The 23,966-nt window shown below is 41.5% G+C and overlaps 1 long non-coding RNA gene across 1 annotated transcript in view; it reads left to right on the forward strand.

The window, feature by feature from the left end:
- The window catches only part of LOC141425692 (uncharacterized), a 41,973-nt gene that overhangs the window by 8,249 nt on the left and 9,758 nt on the right, over positions 1-23,966 (forward strand). Inside the window, exon 2 of the long non-coding RNA XR_012450738.1 lies at positions 12,377-12,627. This is a non-coding gene — a long non-coding RNA (uncharacterized lncRNA). The remainder of the gene's footprint in view (positions 1-12,376; positions 12,628-23,966) is intronic.

Consider the following 23,966-nt stretch of genomic DNA (forward strand, 5'->3'; position numbering starts at 1 on the left):
CAGCCTCACATTACACATTCTAGATTCAATTTTAATAACAAGTAAGGTTGCAAATAGAGGAAATATTTAAAATCTATCAACTTACATTCCATTTCAAGGTGCAATGACATCAGTCAAGACTCTTGCCCTTTCCAGGTTGTAGCTCCTTCATCCTTAAGTACTAACGTTGACCTCTGCCATCAGATTGCTCAGTACTACTGTTTTTATTAGTCTTATTTTTTTTTTGTATTCTTTTCTCCTGTAAGAAAAATGATCTTTTCTATCAGAGTATTTGTTACCCTCTTAGATTAGTTAAAAATTCCTCAGGTCACCATCTTAGGTGACTTGCATGTTTAAAGGGTCCTTGCTTCTTCTTCCAGATTCCTATACAACTCCATTGCCTGCCAAACTGCATGCCCTAACCCACCCCCCAAGCCTTTCAGCCAATTGGGAAAGACTGTGAACCTTTGACTGGACAAATCCCAGGTGAGGGGCAGGTACGACTGCATCAGGGATATAAGGAGGAGCCACTGTCAGCAATTTTGTGCTTGTATGTTGCTTAGTGGGAGTGAGCACATGCTTGCACCCTCTTGATCAAGAGAAATTGCCTTTTCAAGATTTTCTGTCTCTCATGTGTCTGTTTTTGGCACTGGAAGGTTATCAATTCCAACACTCCTATTTTTATTGGTGCTAGAGAAAAGAAGGCAAGCCACCTTTGCTCTCTCCTGAGGGCTATACAAGCCCTCATTATTTCCCATTACCATTGACAAGGCAGTTCATAGTCAGGGGAGGCTAGAAAGGACTTGAACTTGGGCCAGGTACTGGAAATGCCACATAGGCCCAGAGCAGAGGAAAGTAAGGCTGGGGTCTGGCGAATGGGCAAGAAGTCCAGTAGGATATAGTGGGTGAAAGTTACCTGGTTACCATCATGAAGGCCAGGCCTCCCTGGTTCTGCAACAGTAGGATCTCAAAAGACTCCAGATGCCCAAATGGTGCCTGTCCTCCTTATCAGTCTTGTGGTTGGCACAGATAACAGTGGTGTGTTTGCAGCAGGGGTCTTCCATGCCATCATTTACCATGTCAATCAGAGATGTCTCCCACTGGTCCTTCCCACAAAGCCCTAGAGTCCAAGAACAGAGGGAAAACTGGGGTGGGGGGGCAGAAGGAATAACACAAGTGACACAGGTTGGCCTTAGATAGGGTCTCCTTCCTGAACCTTGAGGAACTGTCTCTAAAAACAGAGACCTTGAGTGGGCTCTGCAGCAAAGACCCATAGCTACCACCTCCTCCTTCTAGCTCTGGCTCTGGTGCAGCTACAACATGAGCTAGCCAGCACTGCCCTCCAGCTGAGGAGTTGAGGGTGGAGGGTAGGAGGGCTGCTACTTAGACAGCAGTGGCAGCAGAGCTTGGGCCTCCTGGGGGTGTTTTAAGGACTGGGCAATGAATGCTATCTTCAGATAAAAGGAAATATCTTAATTATCTCAAGAATTACACATAGGACTGTTGACTTGAATGTCATCTTATGCTAGTGATAAGTGTATTCACTACTAATACAATATGTTATTGCTGAAACTGAGTCGATTTCAATGTCAGCTTGTTAGCCACAACTAGATATTGTGTCTGTCACTTCTGTCCCCCAGAGTTCAGTTCTGTCCCCAGCTATGTTTTCTCTGGTCCTCTCTGCATTTTAGCCTGCAACTCTTCTAGGTGTTGGAATTGATAACCCTCTGGTGCCGAAAACAGACACACAAGAGACAGAAAATCTTGACAAGGCAATTTCTCTTGATCAAGAGGGTGCAAGCATGTGCTCACTCCCACTAAGCAACACGCAAGCACAAAATGGCCAACAGTGGCTCCTCCTTATATCCCTGATGCAGTTGTACCTGCCCCTCACCTGGGATTTGTCTAGGTCAAAGGTTCACAGTCTTTCCTGATTGGCTGAAAGGCTTGGGGGATGGGTTAGGGCATGCAGTTTGGTGGGCAATGGAGTTGTACAGGAATCTGGAAGAAGAAGCAAGGACCCTTTAAATGTGCAAGACACCTAAGATGGTGACCTGAGGAATTTTTAATTAATCTAAGAGGATAACAAATGCTTTGATAGAAAAGATCATTTTTCTTAACAATTTTCCCCTCTTTTAATTTAAATTCTTTTCTTCAAACTCATTTAGGAGCCGTTGGTTCTTATGTTCTTGCATTTCTAATGGAAACAAGTTATTTTGGTAGGGTGAGGGTGATTGTTTGGTGAGGACTGTCTCAATTAACCGCTGTATTAGTCCTCCAACATAAGGAATTACGCAGCATCCTGCTAAAATAAAAACTCCAGCCACTACGATGAAGGAGGTTAAGATTGATGTCATCCAGCCCTTCCTTCTCCCAGCCATTTTTCCATTAAGTCAGTAAAGGGATCATTTATATCTTGAGTTTTCAGCTAGCTTGTAAGATAGGAAAGTTAATCCCTGTTGGGCCTTATTAATAGCTCCATAGGGGCTGTATTACTTGGTATGAAAAATTCTCCCTTTTTCTAGATGTCGTGGCATGGGCTGGGGATATAAATGCTAGGGTGAAAGGGATTGCCAACTGCACCAAAGCACAAGTGCCTGCCAAGTTACCTGGGAGAGTCCTCCGCAGTACTACTAGACATCGGCTCTGCCCACCGAGGGTATGGACTGGTTTGTGAAACTGTTGAAGGACCAGCTCTCACTGCATCCCGTCATGTTTCCCACATTTGTCAATCGTCCCCCCCATCTGGTGAAACATGGGGTATAATTGACATCTAGGGTGGGTGGCCTAATAGTCCTCGGGGGCTGACCCATAAGACCTCTGACCTCTGGGAACAGTAGTGATAGTGTCTGGCAGGATTCATTGCCCCAAGCCTTGGCATCCTGAAACAGAGCCAACATGCAATACATTCCATCTGGGTCCAAGGACCATCCTAATGAACACGGGACCACCTGGGACTCTGGTTTCCCAGTAATACAAACATAGCAATCACTCTTATTTAATATGATTTAATTTTATCCATTTAGCCAAGCATTTGTACCCAATTTCAATAGCCACAGTTTGTCTTAGGTCCTTGACTTCTACTACAGTTACCTGAGTTCAATTGTTGTACAAACGTGGAGGTAGAACTGGGTGTCACCTAGGATGGGTTGGGGGCTAGACGGAGCTTAAAGGCACCTAATAGGTGTGTCCCTGAGACATTCGCCCCAACCCATATCTACGAAACCTAGATGGTCCTTGTGTCATACTCCAAGGGCTTTCTGTGACTAATCTAAGTGGTTATATTGTTTATCTTTACAAGTAGGAGAGGGGTGTGTCTGAAACAGCTGTAATTTTGACTGTAGCCTGTTAAAAGACTGTTGATTGCTCTAGATGGTAGAAATTGGAATCTTTCCAGTGCCCTGGGGTCTGATCCAGCCCTTAGGATCGTCACAAAAGGGAGAAGTGTATCCTTTATACCCTACATCTGTCCACTCTGAACAGATACCAGCTTCCCTGTGGGTTCTGGGGCACATATAAAAGGAATATCCTTGGAGCTGGAGTTGGGACATAAGGCCTCCACAAGGAAGGATCTGGCATGCATCAATATCAACAATTAAGGAAAAGTACTCTGAGTTACATTAATGATAAGCATACCATTTCCCAAACGAAAGGGAAAGAATATTTTAACTATACTCTTTTTAAAGTCACTTTGATGTTGCCTAGATGTGAGAGCACAGCCCATTGTTCCTTCTGGTCAGGTGAGGGCACTTTCTTTATCCATGTGTGATGAGTCCATCCTCTCTCCGCAGTCTGGATGGCTGTCTCCATGGTCAGCGGGACCAAGAAGGGTCTGTCCCAAGCTGGCTCAAGCTTATTTTCTTTCCAGGTCTTGATTAGCACATAATCACCAGGCTGGTGTGGGTGAACAGGAAAGTCAAGTGGAGGAGCCTGTGCTAACAATCTTTTTTTTCCTAAGACAAAGTAAAGTAAAGGACAATCCAAATATATAATTTTTGAGGAAATAGTCTGGTTTCAGAGGAAGGTATATCAATAACAGAGCTAAAGTAAGGAAGCCCATAAAGCATTTCATAGGGGGAGAGGCCAATGTCCTTCCAAGGTGCTGTCCCAATTTTGAGTAGTGCTACAGGAAAACATTTAGTCCAAGATAATCTGGTCTCTAAAACTAATTTAGTGAGTTTTTGTTGTTGTTGTTGTTGTTGTTGTTGTTGTTTGAGTTTGATTCATTCTTTCAACTCTCCCTTAGGAAGATGGATGCCAGGGAGTATGATATTCCCATTTAATCTCTAGAGCCTTCATAAGTCCCTTAAGGACATTGGCAGTGAAATGACTCCCATTGTCTGAGTCTGTATTTTCTATAACCCCAAACCTTGGGATTATGTTTTCTAGTAATAACCTAAGACATCCTTCTGATACTTGTTTGGATAGTGCATAGATCCCTATACACCCATAGGCTTGCAAAACTGCATCACACATGGCTTGGAGCCCCCAGGGGCTTTCAGATCATTTCCCTCCCATTGGGGAGAACCCATTTTCCCCGTTCAGATCTGACTGTTCCAAGTTATTTTTTTTCCTCAGAGCGGGTAAAGAGAAGGGGTGATATGAGGAGCAGGGAGGTGTGGAATGAGACAAAAGACTGGAACCTCAGAGGTGAGAGCAGCCTGTTTTGCTGACTCATCTGCAAAAGAATTTCCCCGAGTCTCAAAGTTCACCCCCTTTTAGTGACCTGGCACATGGACTGTGGTTATTTCTTCAAGTAGTTTTAGGCTCTCTAATATTTGTTTAATTAATTCTCCATGTACCAATTCTTGGTCCTTGCTATTGATTAAGCCCTGTTCCATCCAGATTTTTCCAAAGGTGTGGACCACACCAAATGCATATTTTGTATCAGTGTATATGGTCCCTTCTTTGTCCTTTAAGTGTTTTAAGGCCTGATTTAGGGCAAACAATTCGCAAGTCTGTGCAGACCAATTGTTAGGGAGTCAGCCTAATTCTATTATCGTCATGGCCTCCCTGTCTACTATAGAACATCCATTATGCCTTTTTCCCTCGATTACCCGAGAGGATTCTGGAATCCATCAGCCATCTACCCACCTTCTGGTTTAAGATTGTTGTTGTAACTTGATGGGGAGAGCTAATTAGGTCCCCCCCAAAGGTGATTTTTCTACTTTCTTTGGTTAGAAGGGCTGTCCTGCTACTGCCTGAATGTGCTCAGGCCAACCTCGGGTGTCAGGATCTAGGAATTTAGATAAGAAGGCCTCACTTTGACGTTGACCCCCATGTTTTTGGGTTAGCACCCTGAGGGCAACTGAGTCCTAATCGGGTCATTAGTTCTCTTCCAAATAGGGTGGTACCTGCCTGTAGGACTAGGAGAAATTTTACCTAGTGATCCTGTCTTGGAAATAAACATCTGTTTCTTGTAATATTTTAACTGAAATGCTTTCTCCCTTTACCTCAGAAATTAGTACCCTCTCTAGGGAATAGATTAAGCCCCTGGGCAGAAGACAGAGAGAGGATCTGGAAGCACCTGAGTCAATCAGGAAAGTGACAACTTCACATTGTGGTCCCATTTCTAAATTTATCAAGGGCTCTGATCAAAGGTCATTAAGGGAACAGTTTCCTTCACTCTCTTTCCTTCTGGACATTCTCTCTTAAAGTGTCCAGTCTCCCCACATTTAAAGCACTTATTTTCCCTTCTTCTTTGTTTCATCTTCTGACTTTCTGGTCTCTTAGACCCCATGAGGGAGGCCACACTGGTTGAGGTCCAATAGGATATTGGTTTGGCCTTTCCCTATTTAACCTGCTGGATTGTGAATAACATAATCTTTGCTTTTTGTTTTTGTTTTTCTTCCTCTCTCCTTACATATACCTTTTGTGCCTCTCCTAATAATTCCTCTATGGATCTATTTTTCTAATTGTCTAGTTTTGTAATTTTGAGCAGAAGCCTGAGGGGCTGAGAGTTGAAGGGATTGGAGGTGGAGGTGGAGGGGTGGAAGCCTGGAGGGCAGGGCTGGAGTGTGGTGCCTGAGCTGGAGGAAGAGCAGGCAAAAGGGGGAAGGAAGGGAGGAGAGTAAATCCTAGTTAGAAAGGGGTTTAGGATTTTTTGTTTTGTTTTGTTTTTCCCTTGGTGGAAACAGGACTACAGGACTCTATCTCCAACAGAGGGCATATTCCATCTCCTCTTGAGTGACTGAGCTTTTGTCATTAACATGCTCAATTAATAGTTGATAGACCCAGTCCTCGGTAGGCAGACGCTCTTACTGCTTGAGCCATTCCACCAGCCCCAGACCCAGATTTTGACCAAAATAAAAACCAAAGACTTTAAGATCAGTTGTTGGGTCCAGATAAAATAACAGTATCTAACCATTCTTTGTTTCTCTTTGCTTTAGTTCAGTGCTATCATCCCAATATTTTAACATCTTCCCTAGGGGGCTCCCAGAGAGTATTTTATCCTGGGCCTTTGTTTTCTGGCTCCTCCCCTTTGCTGCCTTAATTTCCCATTTCTCCCTTCTGGTGGACTGTGCTCTATCAGGAGCTTAACCCCCTTTTGCCTGGAGGTTTCTTGCACTCTGATTCTTTTTCGCTTTGTCCATCTCCACCCACATCCTTCATGGGAGCTTGAGGCACCTCTTGGTAGCCTGCAGGTCAGTATAAGCTGCAGACGTGGATTAGATTCACGAATCTAATTCCGTCTTAAACAGTATACTTCGATTTCTCTGTTTGTCACCCCACATGTCTCATTCACACATCACACAGCCTCCAGTATCCCAACCACCAAGACATTACTTGGTAACCCCTATGACGTTTCCTGTCTTGGTTTGTGCACAAAACTTACGTGGTCACAGTGGTCCCTGTCTTCAGAGCTCTTTTACCCGTGTTGTCAAGAATTTCTACAGTCGGAGTTCACTCGCAGATCCGGAAAGTTGTCATCCTTGGCCAAACCGCCAAGCCACTGAAATCAGGCAGCAGGATGTGTCTCCCTGGGGAAGGGCTGGGACCCCCTTCCAGGATGGAATGTAAAATCCCGGACCAAGCCCCCAAATTCTTCGAATTTATAACCCTCTAGTGCCAAAAACACACACAAGAGACAGAAAATCTTGACAAGGCAATTTCTCTTGATCAAGAGGGTGCAAGCATGTGCTCACTCCAGTTAAGCAACACACAAGCGCAAAATGGCTGACAGTGGCTCCTCCTTATATCCCTGATGCAGTCGTACCTGCCCCTCACCTGGGATTTGTCCAGTCAAAGGTTCACAGTCTTTCCCAATTGGCTGAAAGGCTTGGGGGATGGGTTAGAGCATGCAGTTTGGCGGGAATCTGGAAGAAGAAGCAAGGACCCTTTAAACATGCAAGTCACCTAAGATGGGGACCTGAGGAATTTTTAAGTAATCTAAGAGAGTAACAAATACTTTAATAGAAAAGATCATTTTTCTTACAGGGGGAGGCAACACTGAGCGACCATCTACACTACTTCCCCCACTTCCTATGCATGAGCCAAACTGTTGGCAGGGTGCTGGGGACTTAGCCCCTCTGGGAGAGTTCAGGGGCAGGAGTGACAGCAGGAGAGGCTTTCCCTGTCCCTGCTTAGAGACCATACTTCAAGAGGACGGGAAGCTCCTGGAAGTAAGAGAGAAATAGAAAGATGAGCCAATAAGATTGTCGGGTCCTTTAACGTGGAGAAAGGCAGCTTGAGAAGAGTTCTGATTAGAGATTTCAATATCAGCTATTATTGAGAGCCCAACATGTGCTGGGCAAATGTGATATGTGAAAATCCATTTCCTGGAGGACAGTGCCTCCAGCTGTCTCTGAAGAGCATGGAACAAAGGCAAATGGATTTGCATGACAGAATAAGAGCTTCAAATGAGCTGTAATGAAGGATTTTTCTATCCCACAATGAGAGCTGTTAGATGGGCAGCTTGTCAGTAGAACCGGGGAGCCAGGATGCTGGGGTTGACGTGGGCTTGTGCTGTTGCTCTCTGCATGGTATCTTGAAACTTATTATTTTTTTTGGCTGTCCTGCAGTTTGAACTTAGAGCCTTATGCTTGCTAGGCAAGTATTCTACCACTTGAGCCATGCCCCCAGCCCTTTTTGTGTTAGTTATTTTTCAAATAGCATCTCAGTCCAGACCAGCCTGGACTGAATTCTCCTGCCTATGCATCCCACATAGCTGGGATTACAGATGCCTACCACCATGCCCAGATTATTTGTGATGGGTCTTGCTAACTTTTTGCAGGGGTCGGCCTCTAACTGAGATCCTCTCAATCTCTGCCTCCTGCATGGCTGAAATCACAGGCATGCACCACTGCACCTGACCTTGAACCTTAGCTTTTATAAATAGTACTGGGACATCTCTCAGGAGTATTAAAAATGGGTTTTGGGGAAGTGAAGATCTGCCCCCAGATGAGACCACATCGCAATGAGAAAGAGTGAAGTTTCAGTAAAAAAATCAAAAGGAAATAGCAAACCTAGGACAATACTGAGAATTTAGTGACAAAATATTTGCTATCTAAGTATTCATTCAAGCTGGTTAAACAAACATTAAAGCCACAACTGGATAAAAAACAAAAACGATTCATAGAAGGAGTCTTCTATCCTGCAAGTAAATGAAGGAGAACAACTTTCTACCTGATTACCCACATATCAAGTAAAATTAAATTCTAACAATTTATTAGTTCTTCACCTTAAAAAGCAGCTAAAATTTAAAAATAATAATTTCCATTGCTGATGAGGATGCAGACAAAGGGGCTATTTGGATATTAATGTGATTCTATATGTAAAACTGCTTAAAAACAATTACAGCAATTCAGATGTCAGGGGTTTTTTGGTTGTACTGAGGTTTGAACTCAAGGCCTTGAGCTGGCAAGCAGGCACCCTACCACTTGAACCACGCCCCTAGTCCTTTCTGTTTAGTTAAGCTTTCAAATTGGGTTTCTGGCTGGTCTGGACCAAGATTCTCCTATTTATGCTTCCCATGTACCTGGGATTGCAGACATGCACCCACACACCTAGCTTTTGTTAGTTGAGATGACCCTGCCACAGCTGAGCCTGAAAGGGGCTTTCCCACTATTTATCAGGCGTGCTGCATCGCTGCTCTTCTTAAACTTCTTGCCTTCTTTTCCTCCAGCAAGCTGAGAACTGCAAAGACAGATTTTCCACAAAAATCCAATCTTTCACAGAACCCAAAGGCTGATTCATCTTGCTTTACTTCATGAATGCCTGAATGACATTTTTTACACCCAATCCCAGTTTTTTATAAGGATCAGCAATAAGTGATTTAAGTTTTTATGTTCCTTATTTGAAAAATAAAGGAAGGAATCTGACCAGTGATTCTTCTCCCAGGACAATTAAGGTCTGAACATTGGGCGGCTAGCAGCACCTGTGCCTTCTGTTTGTACACATACCACATGTGTGAGCCAGGGAGTTGTAGGGAAGGAAGAAAACAGGCAAGTCATTGCACAAAAGGAGTGACTGCCCTGAATTCTAATGTTCTAGTATTCATTTCCAGGACAAATGTGAATAGGGATTAGGATAAATGTCCTCAAATAACCTCCCATGAGTTCACACACATCTCATAAGCAGAAAATATCCAGAACCTTCCCCACCCCTTTGCTTCCTTCCTCTCCTGTGCTTTCAGAAGTTGTTTAAGACCCATGTCATCCCATCCCCACCTTCAGCTGTCACTCCCCTCCCATGCATGTGCATACAAAGAAAAGGTCTGTTCCTGAGAAGGCAGCTGTGTGGGGCTCCCTCTGTGCCTTAGGAAGGGTGGCCCTCCTAGCCTGAAGGAGATGACAAGTCCACCCAGCCCCTTCCCCAGCTCTCCAGGGCTGCTTTGTGAGGCTAATTCTGAAGGTGGGATTTACCAGAAATAGGCTGCAGGGATACAGGCAGGCTCATCCTCCTGCCCCTCAACTTCATACAAACGCTATCTTATCTTGGCCAGTACTTCCTTGGAATGTTTATTAGACATAGAAGAAAACTAGGAAGAATATTTTGGTTTTTGCTGTGACCATGGAAAATAGATCAGTCTGAGATTGGAAACCCAGATGGATGTGCCCCCCCCCCCCACACACACAAAATGTCAGGCAGGAGATTGAATCTTCATTCTCTACAGAAGCTGAAAAGAAAAAGCAGGTGTCTCCACCTTGGTGCTATGACATTTACTGCTGGAGAGTTCTTCCTGGTGAGGGGCTGTCAGTGGTATACGATGTCCTGGAGGTCCTTGGCCTCTCCTCTCCAGGTGTCAGTAACAAGTCCAAGTTGGGAAAACCACAGATACCTCCAGACATTGCCAGAGGTTCCCTGGGGATAAATACAGGGTGGCCAGCTAAATTTGATTTTCAGAGAAATACTTCAATGCAATATTTGGAACATTCCTATGCCAACAAATTATCTGCTGCTTATTTGAAATTTAGATTGGACTGGGCACTGTGTATTACCATTTGTTAAGTTTAGTAACTGTACCGGAGGAACAAAAATAGCTCCCAGTTGAAAACCACTGTCTTAAAGACTAAGGAAACTGAGAGGAGGGTCTTGATTTGGAGTTGTTATGGGTGGCAGATCAGGTGAGCAATTTATTCCATCTGCAAGCTTGGGGATGAGTGGACCAACCCTTGAGACTTCATCTTTCCCTTCCAACCCTCTGCTCCCAGGCAGACTCTGTAGGATTCCTTTCTGAAGAAAGTGAACGGGACCACAGAAATACCTTGCCACACTGGTACTTGGGGCTCTGCAAAGGGAAAATACATCCTCATTTTTGTGTAAATATTGTCAGATGTCCCTCCAAAAGGGGTTGTATAATTTTGCAACAACAAAACATAGGCGTGCTTGTTTCCCTTTAGTCTTCCCAACAAAATGTGATGTCAAATGTTTAGGGGAGCTTCTTTTTTTGGTAATGGAACAGGTGAAAAATGGCATTTTGGTATAGCTTATATTTATTTTTTTCTCTCAATATAGTTGAAGTTCAGATTTTCATATGGTGAAAAGTTATTTAGAGCTCTTTTTTGTACAAACTTTCCATTTCCTTTGCTCTTTATTTTTGTCTTGGTTTCTAGAAGCTCCATCTATACAGCCTAAATTCCACCATCTTGTCTCCTCACACTGAGACCAGTGGTATCTTTCTCCTGTTGAGTTGCTAGTGCATCCACAGCTCCTAGGACACAGTTGGCACTAACTAAGGAATTGAGTTGAATGAGTCAGTTAACATGTTTAATCAAAGTTTAATCCTGTTGTGTGTCAAAGGACACTATCAAGATAGTGAAAAGACAACCCAACAATGGAGAAAACATGAACAAACCACAGACATTTGATAAGGAATTAATATTCAGAATATATAAATAACTCCTACAACACAACAGAAACTGTCAAACAATCCAACTCAAAAATGGAAAAAGGAGGGCTGGAGGCATGGCTCAGTGGTAGTGGGCCTTGAAGCCCTGAGTTCAAACTCTACTACAACACACACACAAAATTGTAGCCAGGCACTGGTGGCTCACTCCTGTAATCCTAGCTACTCAGGAGGCAGTGATCAGAAGGATTGCAGTTTGAAGCCCACCCTGGGCAAACAGTTCATGTGACCTTATCTCAAAAAAAAAAAAACAAAACCCATCATGAGAAAGGGCTGGTGGAGTGACCCAAGATATAGGCCCTGAGTTCAAACCCCAGTACCAAACAAAAAAATTGTAAATTTTTATATTATGTGATTTTTTTCCACAATATTTTTTTTTAAATAAGAAAGCCACCTGAGGAAAAAAGTCTCATGCTGTTCTCAATGGCTGAGCTCAGTTCTACTTCCAATGCCTGCTCCATGGCCTGCACCTAGATTAATAGTGACTCTCTCACCTGCTCTGTCTAATCGTTTCTCCAGGGAGCTACCAGAGGAGACCTTCCAAATGAAAATGCAGTCCAGTTAGTGCTCTGCTTAATAAGTGCACTGGGAGGCCAGTGGGTTTCAAGCTAGAAGGCTGCTGCTAGATTTGCACTGCAGCCAAAAAGTTGTAGGGACATCAGATTTGCACACTGAACTTGAGTGCCGTCAGCCAAGGACTTGTTAATATCCAGATTGCTGGGCACTCTCCCTTGGGATTCAGTGAGTCTGGGGTGGGGGCTTGGAATTTGCATTTCTAAGAAGCTCCCAGTGCCAGTGCTTCTGATCCTAGCCAAACTTTGGAAGACATTGGCCTGGATTGAAAGCAGAGAGAACACTGACCATTATTTTTCACATTTTAACGTCATCATAATCAAAATGCATTTATGATAAGAACATGTAAGCAGAAATGGTAATCAAGACAGCATGGTGCCGGCTCAAGAAGAGCTATATTGATCAGTGGAATAGAGTTGGGGGTCCACAAACAATCCATAATTCTATGGTCAACTGATTTTTTTACATTTTTATTAGGATCTATTCATTGGGATTTCCAAGATGGCAGCTAGAGGGAGGAAGCAGAAAACGTGTCTCCTAAAGTGAAATCTTGGAGAAACGCTGGAGACACACCTTGCAGGCAAGGCCACTGGGAAGAGGCAAAACTTTGACCCCTCCACACCTCCAGCCTGCGCAGAGCATCTCACTTCATGTTGAACGGAGAAACCAGGAGGGCCACCGGGCCACCAGTTGCTCACGCCCAGACGGTTTGGGAAGACGCGGACAAGGTGAGCTAAGCGGTACACGGTACTCCCACAGACAACCCTGGGCCAGATCAGCATAGCCCCCTGGACAGACCGACCTCCACCTGGGAAAAAAGAGAAACTGAGTAATAAGCAATAAGAACAATAAAGACACATAGCAAAGAGGGTGGGGCGCCCTGAGTGCTGAAGAGTGGGGGAGGGGAATCCCGCCCGGAACTGTAAATAAACAAGCTAGGCCAGGCCAGAAAGGGCAAGAGCTGGGGCGTTCACCCAGCAACCAGGAGTGGGAAAGCTTGTGAGAGTAGCAGAGGGAGGAAAACTCCACAGGAGAGGGGGGAAGACCCACCTCCCACGTGAGCTGTAAACAAACACGCCGGCCGGCATGAGCAGCAGCATACGCCCAGCAATCAGGAGCGGGAAAGCTTGTAAAAGCATCGGTGGGAGGAAAACTCCACAGGAGTGGGGGGAAGACCCACTTCCCATGTGAACTGTAAATAAACACACAGGCCTGAGAAAGCGGGTGCAGTGTCACCTCCCCCAGTGTGCTTGGAAAGGGGAAAGCTTGTAGCAGTGGCATTGTGCACAGAACTCTGAGTAAACAAAGCTTGTGGGGCCAGGTGAGTGTTAAGCTCACCCCTGAGATCTGCATAAATAACGCCTCCAGCAACAGCAGGCTGACAGCAGCGGGCAGGCAAGCCACAGCCACAGATAGCCATTCACAGACCTGTCTCCAGACTCTTTTTTTTTTTTTCCTCTCTCCCTACCTTTGATAAAAAAACAACCGAACTATACATACATGCTGAAAAACTTACTGAAACGGTATTGCATTTGAACTTGGGACACTTTGTGGGTTTGTTTTTATTGTTTTTGTTTTTTGTTTTTTTCTTATGTTACCCCTTTGATAAGACAACTACAGAACAACATCTGAGGCACCATCTCCAGGATTGGAGGCTGAAGGACAAAACCAAAATTATTAAGACTGAAACTTCATTGCATTTGAACTTGGAGGGTTTTTTTTTAATTTTTTTTATTTTATATTTTATATTTTATGTTATTTTATTATATATACATATATTTTTTCTTTCCTTTACTTATTTTTTATTTTCTTATCTTTATTCTTTTTATTTTCTATTTTAAATCCTCTGTCTCTCTGCCTTTTCAGCTTACTGTTGATTAGTACACAGTATCTCCCTGTTTATATCTTTGAAATCTTTTTTGTTTGTTTCTTTGTTTCATTTTTTGTTTTTTTCTACTTGATTATTTGTTTTTCCCTTTTCCTTTAACTTCTTTGCTTTCCATCCCCTCTCACCCTTCCATTCTAAATATCACTAGTGCTATTATTACAGCCAGAAAATACTTAATTGCACACAGTACAGGGACAGTAACAACACCAACGGCAATGACAGGAAGACAGAAAAAACAGGGAAACCAGTTTCCATGCAGCAAAAAATTAGTACAGGAACCAGAGGGAAATGAAAACAGATACTCAGATCCAGACTCCAACAAAATGAAGATAAACTATGCCAAAGAACCCAATGAAGCCCACAAGAATAATTTAAAAGAAGACATACTACAGGTACTCAATGAGAATTTTATAGAGATGATACTGGATATGATCAACCAAAATGTACAAGAGACACTCAAGAAATTCCAAGACAACAAAAATAGAGAATTTGAAAAAGCAAAAGAAGAAATAAAGGAAACCATAGAAGCACTGTATAAACACCAAAGTGAAACAGAGAACACGATTAATAAAGAGATAAATGAACTCAGAGCAAAAATAGACAACATGAAAGAAGAAATGACCCAGGATATGGAAAACCTCAGAAGAAAGAACAAAACAGAATTGCAAAACAAAATAGAAGGCCAATCCAGCAGAATAGAACAAACAGAAGACAGAATCTTAGAACTCGAAGATGCAATGGTAATTAAAGGAAAAACTGAAGAACTATTAATTAAACAACTCAAGACCTGTGAAAAGAAAATGCAAGAACTCACCGACTCCATCAAAAGACCAAACTTGAGAATCATGGGCATCAAAGAAGAAGAAGAGGTGCAAGCAAAGGGAATGCATAATATATTCAACAAAATAATAACAGAAAATTTCCCAAATCTAGAGAAAGATAGTCCCATACAGATGCAAGAGGCCTCCAGAACACCAAACAGACCAGATCAAAATAGAACTACCCCACAACATATCATCATTAAAACAACAAGTTCAGAAACTAGGGAAAGAATATCGAAGGCTGTAAGAGAGAAAAAAAAATAACAAAGGTAAACCCATCAAAATCACAGCAGACTTCTCAACAGAAACATTAAAAGCAAGAAGAGTGTGGAGCAAGGTCTTCCGGACACTGAATGAAAATAACTTCAACCCCAGGATACTCTACCCAGCAAAACTATCATTCAAAATAGATGGAGCAATAAAAGTCTTCCATGATAAGCAGAAACTAAAACAATATGTGACCACAAAGCCACCACTACAAAAGATTCTTCAAGGGATTCTGCACACAGAAAGTGAAACCAACATAACCATGAAAGGACAGGCAGCACCAAACTACAGGAAAAGGAAAAGCAAGAAAGTAGAGAGTAACCTCAACTTAGGTACACACATGAAACCTTCAAACAACTAAGACAGCTAAATGACAGGAATCACCACATACCTATCAGTAGTAATGCTTAATGTTAACAGACTTAATTCACCCATCAAAAGCCACCATTTGATGAAATGAAGTAAAAAGGAAGATCCAACAATTTGTTGCTTACAGGAGACCCATCTTACCAACAGAAATAAGCATAGGCTTAGGATGAAAGACTGGAAAAAGATTTACCAAACCAATGGCCCCCGAAAAGAGGCAGGAGTAGCAATACTTATCTCTGACAAAGTAGACTTCAAACCTACATTGATCAAATGAAATAAAGAAGGACATTCCATACTAATAAAAGGGGAAATAGACCACCAGGAAATAATAATTATCAACTTATATGCACCCAGTGACAATGCACCCAATTTCATCAAACATACCCTGAAAGACCAACACAGTGGTCGTGGAAGACTTTAACACCCCATTATCATCAATAGATAGGTCATCCAAACAAAAAAATCAATAAAGAAATTAAAGATCTAAAATATACAATAGATCAAATGGACCTACTTGATGTCTACAGAACATTTCATCCAACTTCTACACAATATACATTCTTCTCAGCAGCCCATGGAACCTTCTCCAAAATAGATCATATCCTAGGGCACAAAGCAATCCTCAGCAAATATAAGGAAATAGAAATTATACCATGTATTCTATCTGATCACAATGCAATAAAACTAGAACTCAACCACAAAAGTAAAGACAAAAACATGCAAAGAGCTGGAAACTGAATAACTCATTACTTAATGAATAATGGGTCATTGATGAAATAAAAGAGGAAATTAAAAAGTTCTTGGAAGTCAATGAAAATGAAAACACAACCTACTGGAATGTATGGGACACTGCAAAGGCAGTCATGAGAGGAAAGTATATAGCCATGAGTGTATATATTAAAAAGACTGAAAGATCCCAAATCAATGACCTAATGATACATCTCAAACTCCTAGAAAAACAAGAACAAGCAAATCCCAAAACAAATAGAAGGAGAGAAATAATAAAAATAAGAGCTGAAATCAATTAAATAGAAACCAAAAAGACCATACAAAGAATTAATGAAACAAAAAGTTGGTTCTTTGAAAAAATAAACAAGATCGACAGACCCCTGGCGAACCTGAGTAAAATGAGGAGGAAAAAAACCCAAATTAGTAGAATCAGGAATGCAAAAGGGGAGATAACAACAAACACCATGGAAGTCCAGGAAATCATCAGAGACTACTTTGAGAACCTATATTCAAATAAATTTGAAAATCTTAAAGAAATGGACAGATTTCTAGATAAATATGATCATCCAAACTGAACCAAGAGGAATATAATCACCTGAATAGACCTATAACACAAAATGAAATTAAAGCAGCAATCAAGAGTCTCCCCAAAAGGAAAAGTCCAGGACCTGATGGATTCTCTGCTGAATTCTATCAGACCTTTGAAGAAGAACTGATACCAACCCTCCTTAAACTGTTCCACAAAATAGAAAGGGAAGGAAAACTGCCTAACACATTTCATGAAGCCAGTATTACACTTATCCCAAAACCAGGCAAAGACACCTCCAAAAAGGAGAACTATAGGCCAATCTCCTTAATGAACATTGATGCAAAAATCCTCAACAAAATAATGGCAAACGGAATTCAACAACACATCAAAAACATTATTCACCACGACCAAGTAGGCTTCATCCCAGGGATGCAGGGGTGGTTCAACATACAAAAATCAATAAACGTAATAAACCACATTAACAGAAGCAAAGACAAAAACCACTTGATCATCTCAATAGATGCAGAAAAAGCCTTTGATAAGATCCAACACCACTTCATGATAAAAGCTCTAAGAAAACTAGGGATAGAAGGAAAGTACCTCAACATTATAAAAGCTATATATGACAAACCTACAGCCAGCATTATACTTAATGGAGAAAAACTGAAACCATTCCCTCTAAAATCAGGAAGCAGACAAGGATGCCCACTATCCCCACTCCTATGCAACATAGTACTGGAATTCCTAGCCAGAGCAATTAGGCAAGAAGAAGGAATAAAAGGAATACAAATAGGTAAAGAAACTGTCAAAATATCCCTATTTGCAGACGACATGATCCTATACCTTAAAGACCCAAAAAACTCTACTCAGAAGCTTCTAGACATCATCAATAGCTATAGCAAGGTAGCAGGATATAAAATCAACATAGAAAAATCATTAGCATTTCTATACACTAACAATGAGCAAATGGAAAAAGAATGTATGAGAACAATTCCATTTACAATAGCCTCAAAAAAAATCAAATACCTAGGTGTAAACCTAACAAAAGATGTGAAAGACCTCTACAAGGCAAACTATAAACTTCTGAAGAAAGAGATTGAGGAAGACTATAGAAAGTGGAGAGATCTTCCATGCTCATGGATTGGTAGAATCAACATAGTAAAAATGTCGATACTCCCAACAGTCATCTACATGTTTAATGCAATTCCCATCAAAATTCCAATGACATTCATTAAAGAGATTGAAAAATCTACTGTTAAATTTATATGGAAACACAAGAGGCCACGAATAGCCAAGGCAATACTCAGTCAAAAGAACAATGCTGGAGGTATCACGATATCTGACTTCAAACTATATTACAAAGCAATAACAATAAAAACAGCATGGTACTGGCACAAAAACAGACATGAAGACCAGTGGAACAGAGTAGAGGACCCGGATATAAATCCACACAACTATGTCCACCTTACTTTTGACAAAGGTGCTAAAAATATACAATGGAGAAATAGCAGCCTCTTCAACAAAAACTGTTGGGAAAACTGGTTAGCAGTCTGCAAAAAACTGAAACTAGATCCATGTATATCACCCTATACCAAGATTAACTCAAAATGGATCAAGGATCTTAATATCAGACCCCAAACTCTAAAGCTGATACAGGAAAGAGTAGGAAATACTCTGGAATTAATAGGTATAGGTAAGAACTTTCTCAATGGAACCCCAGCAGCACAGCAACTAAGAGACAGCATAGATAAATGGGACTCCATAAAACTAAAAAGCTTCTGCTCAACAAAAGAAATGGTCTCTAAACTGAAGAGAACACCCACAGAGTGGGAGAAAATATTTGCCAGCTACACATCAGACAAAGGACTGATAACCAGAATATATAGGGAACTTAAAAAACTAAATTCTCCTAAAACGAATGAACCAATAAAGAAATGGGCAAGTGAACTAAACAGAACTTTCTCAAAAGAAGAAATTCAAATGCCAAAAAACACATGAAAAAATGCTCACCATCTCTAGCAATAAAGGAAATGCAAATTCAAACCACACTAAGATTCCACCTCACCCCTGTTAGAATAGCCATCATTAGCAACACCACCACCAACAGGTGTTGTCGAGGATGCAGGGAAAAAGGAACCCTCTTACACTGTTGGTGGGAATGTAAACTAGTACAACCACTCTGGAAAAAAATTTGGAGGCTACTTAAAAAGCTAAACATTGATCTACCATTTGATCCAGCAATACCACTCCTGGGGATATACCCAAAAGACTGTGACACAGGTTACTCCAGAGGCACCTGCACACCCATGTTTATTGCAGCACTATTCACAATAGCCAAGTTATGGAAACAGCCAAGATGCCCCACCACTGACGAATGGATCAAGAAAATGTGGTATCTATACATAAATGGAATTTTATGCAGCCATGAAGAAGAACGAAATGTTATCATTCGCTGGTAAATGGATGGAATTGGAGAACATCATTCTGAGTGAGTTTAGTCTGGCCCAAAAGACCAAAAATCGTATGTTCTCCCTCATATGCAGACATTAGTTCAAGGGCAAACACATCAAGGGGATTGGACTTTGATCACATGATAAAGTGAGAGCACACAAGGGAGGTATGAGGATAGGTAAGACACCTAAAAAATTAGGTAGCATTTGTTGCCCTTAACGCAGAGAAACTAAAGCAGATACCTTAAAAGCAACTGAGGCCAATATGAGAAGGGGACCAGGAACTAGAGAAAAGGTTAGATCTAAAAGAATTAACCTAGAAGATAACAAACATACACAGGAAATCAATGTGAGTCAACTCCCTGTATATGTATCCTTATCTCGACTAGCAAAAACCCTTGTTCCTTCCTATTATTGCTTATAATCTCTCTTCAACATAATTAGAGATAAGGGCAAAATAGTTTCTGCTGGGTAGCAAGGGGGTGGGAGGGGTGGTAAAGGAGGGGATGGGGACAGTGGGGAGAAATGACCCAAGCACTGTATGCACATATGAATAATAAAAAAATAAAAATTATTTTAAAAAGGATATATTCATTGTATGGGGGGGACCCATTATGATAATTTAGAATAGGAATACATTGTACATTGGATAGATTACCCTTTCCATCTCTCCCCGCTAATCCCTTTCCTCAACTGATTTTTGACAAGAATGTCAAGATCATTCAAATGATCCTGGAGGTGCTTGGTGCCAGTGGCTCACACCTGTAATCCTAGCTACTCAGGAGGCAGAGATTGGTCAGGAGGATCACAGTTTCAAGCCAGTCCCAGGCAAAAAGTTAATGAGACCCTGTCTCAGAAAAAAAGCATCACAAGAAAGGACTGGTGGAGTGTCTCAAGTGGTAAGCTTGCCTAGCAAGGTAAGACCCTGAGTTCAAATCCCAGTGCCACCAAAAGATTTTTTTAAATGATCCTGGAAGTGGGGAAAGTGTGGCCTTTTCCACAAATGCTGCCCAAATAGGATAACCAGATAGCCAAAAGTGAAAGAATAGAATTGGATCCTCTGTGTCACACTATTACCATTTGGGTGTTCTGAGCACCTCTCATTTATGAGTGTTTTCCAGGTTGTTGGTGAATCGAACAAATAACTGGGCAAAATACACAGAAGAAGCAAGCAAAACGTAGATTTATTGAAGGTGAAAGTGCATTCCCACAGAGAACCAGAGCAGTCCCAAGTGAAGAAGTTCAAGGCCCTGATCCCCTGCTTGTGCTGCAATTTAAGGCAAAGTTGAGGCATAAGGGGGCTTAACGGGGCAGCCTACTTATGATTGACAGTTTTGATTGACAGGAGGATGTTATATTCCTTGTTTCTGCTGTGCATGCTCATTCCCATAGTGCAACAGAAACGCCCACAAGGGGGAATCGAGATCATACTGCTAATTGTATGCTAATGACCATGGGTTAGCAAAACACAGATCCTGGACTTCTGTGAATGCACTAATTCCAGAACTTACCCTTCTGTGCAAACATCTGCCTTTATCCTGATGTGGAGCTGTTGATTTGACCACAAAAAGGGGTTCTAAGGACATTCCCAGCTAGATGTTTCCTGAAAGGGCCATGTCCTAGGTGGGACTTGTGCATGTCCTGGATAGAACTTTTTATGACATTTTATCGAGTCAGTCTCCACCCAGTCTTGACCAACCTGTACTTCCCTGTTCTCCTGCCTCTACACGATCCACAAAACAATTCACTCAAAATGGGTCAAAAACATAAATGTAAGAACAAAAATGTAAAATTCTTAAAGGAAATAGAGGGGTAAATATTTGTGATGTTAGATTTGGCAAAGGATTCTTAGATAGGACATCAAAAGTATGAATGATAATACATATATATATATAAATTTTATGAGAATTAAAAACTTATGCTTTAATCAATAAAGTGAAAAGACAGAATGTGCAAAAATATTTGAAAATCATAGAATAAGGGACTTTTTCTAAGTCAGAGAGAACACTGACAACTCAATAATAAATGGGCAAAGAATCTGAATAGAAGACAAATGGCCAACAAGCACGTGACAGGATGCTCAGCATGTTAGGGATGCAAAGAGATCCACAGTAAGACAGCACCTTACACCTGCTACATAATTAAAAAGGCAGATAGTAAGTATTAAACAAGGTGTAGACTTGATTTTAATCTATTAAAATGTGAAAAGGAGTGGTCAGTTCTATTGTATCCCAACTCCAAAGCTTTTAGGGTCTTGGATTAGTTAATTATTCTGTGACTAGGAAATCATTCTCTAGTCCCACAGATGAGGTGAGGACCTTTAGTCTGGGTCCCATTTCACCCAGGTCAGAAGAATACCCAAATCCATGCAACAAACAGTTGTTAAGAAATTACTACAGTTGTCACTCAGTATTCATAGGGAATTGGTTCCAGGACCTCTCCAAAGGTTATCAAAATCCACAGATGTTTAGATCCCTTATATAAAATGGCACTTGCATAGATCTTACACACATCTCTCACACACTTCAAATCATTTCTAGTTTGCTCATTAAACTTAATACAATGTAAATACTATGGAGATGATACTGGATCACTGAGCCTGAATTTGTTACCAGGTGAAGTCAATGATTGAAGATGCCAGACCAGGAGTTAAGAGTAAAGCAAGCACAAAGTTTATTAAAAAGACAGCAAAGCTTCCACCCAGGAGGGGCTTAGAGAAAAGCTAAGCTGTAGTATAGCTGCAGTCTAGGAGTAATATAACACTCTGCCTGGCTTAGATCCAAATATTCTATCTTGAAACTACATTTGTGATTGGTTGGCCCCTAGTCAACTTTCTGTCAAACCCAGTTACCTGCTAGTCCCTATCCTTATCCAACAGAACGTTCAGGGAAGTAGTGGTCAATTCGTTCTGGTCTTGGGGCCCACCACCCACATCTTGCAACTGTATTCTGTTATCTTGGTAAGAAGCCTGTTATTTCTCTGAGAAGCCTGTTGTTTTGCATGCCCCTTCAGATGTCTGCTTCTAAATTGTTTCCCTCATACAAAATGGAGTCACATCTGTCATTGTTCCCCTCAGGAAGTTTTTACATGGTATTTTTTAGAGAATAGTACCAAGAAAAAAAAATCTGTACATGTTCAGTACAGATGTAGTAATTTTTCAGAATTTTTTTTTATTTACTCTTGGGTGAATTCACAGATGCATAACCTACAGATAAGGAGAGCTGACTGTATATACTTCATAGTTAATAACATGTAAGACCAAAAATGGGGAAAGATGATCTTATATGCCTTTTTTTTTAAAAATACTAAGGTTTGACACTTGTTAGGGCCTCACACCTGTTAGGTAGGTGCTCTACCACTTGAGTCACTCTGCCAGCCCTGTTCTGTGTTGGGTATTTAAAAGATAGGGTCTCCTAAACTATTTGCCTGGGACTGACTTTGAACCACAATCCTCCTGATCTCTGCCTCCTTTTCTTCTTAAAGATCACATCATATTTTAAGGAAAACCAATCCAACAGAAGGGAATTTATTACTTAAGAATAAATTAATTAGGCTTGGTGGCTCACACCTAAAATCCCAGCTACTTAGGACATGAGATCAGGTGAGTTGCAGCTTGAGGCCTAACTGGGCAAAAATTTTGTGAGACTCCATCTTAACCAACAAAAAGCTAGACCTGGTGGTGTCCACCTATCATTCTAGCTAGGTGGGAAGTGTAAATAGGAGGGCCACAGTCTCAGCCAGCCTGAGCAAAAACACGAGACCCTATTCCAAAAATTAACTATAGCAAAAATGACTTGGGGCATGGATCATGCAGTAGAAGGCTTACCTGGCAAACTTGGCACCCTGAATTTAAACCCAGAACCACAGGGAAAAAAAAATATATGTGCTAGCGTGTGGGTTAGTGGTAGGGAACGTTGTAGCATGTGGGAGGCCCTGGATTTGGTCCTCAGCACTTCAAAAATAAAAGAATACATTTGTTCCAAGTTGTCTTTAAGACTGAATTTCTACAGAGAAACTCTTCTCATTGGATTTTGTTCTCTAGACATTGTCCATACTTTGGCACAATAAAAATCATTCTTCCAACAGCAACAGATCTTTAAGGAACACATTTATGGAAAACAATAATTTTTAAATTTTCTGAAACAATAAAATTCAGTTAATCACAAAATGAATGCATGGTATCTAGGGTTTATCTAAGTAGTTTGCCCAAGTTTTAAATTCTAATATTGTTGCCAGCAAGGGTGGTGTTCGTGATCAGAAGACTTTCAAATTCTTTGTGTCCTATGGGGAAGAATCCATCGCAGGACATATGGGTATACATTGAGTTTATTAAAAGTTAGGGAAGGGAAATACAAAAGGGGGCATGGTGGGCACGGATGGTATCTGGAAGCAGAGAAAGAGTGCTTCTCTTCTCCAGGTGCTTTTAAAACTTACACTAATCTAGGGGAAGGGAGGAGCCAGGTGATTTCTATCCAATAATCAATGAGTGGGAAGGGGCATTGGTAGTTCCCTGGCCAGGTGAGGGTGGCCCCTAAGCCAGAGCATGGTTAATCTGAAATGTAACACTTTTCTTTGAGCACCAAACTTTCCCTAATTTTAGCCTGCCTTAAATTCCCCCAGGAGACAAGATCCCGAAAAAAATCCTTGAGGTTGCTGAGGGGCTGGAGTTTTCTTTTCTTCTGAATCTGCTTTGAGCTGGCAAAGGGCAGCAGACCCTACCTACAAGGGGAATTATCTTTCCTACTTCTTTTCCTTAGGGCTCATTTGGACACAAGGTGTCTGAGTTATTGTCCAGTACAAGTAAGGTCCCTCATGGAGATCTAGGTTGCTCATGAAGATCTCATTCTTCTGTAAAGATCGATAGCTCTGTTGCCTCATCATTTCCTATTTCTGGAAGAGATAATTTGGTTTAGAAGGCATGACCCAAAAACGGATGATAGGAGCATCAGAAGGGGCCCTGCCAGGTATAGCAGGAAAGATAAAGAATCTAACTTTTTACTTTGAAAAGTGACAG

Source organism: Castor canadensis, chromosome 8 (genome assembly GCF_047511655.1).
Source record: "Castor canadensis chromosome 8, mCasCan1.hap1v2, whole genome shotgun sequence".
NCBI classification, from domain to species: domain Eukaryota; kingdom Metazoa; phylum Chordata; class Mammalia; order Rodentia; family Castoridae; genus Castor; species Castor canadensis.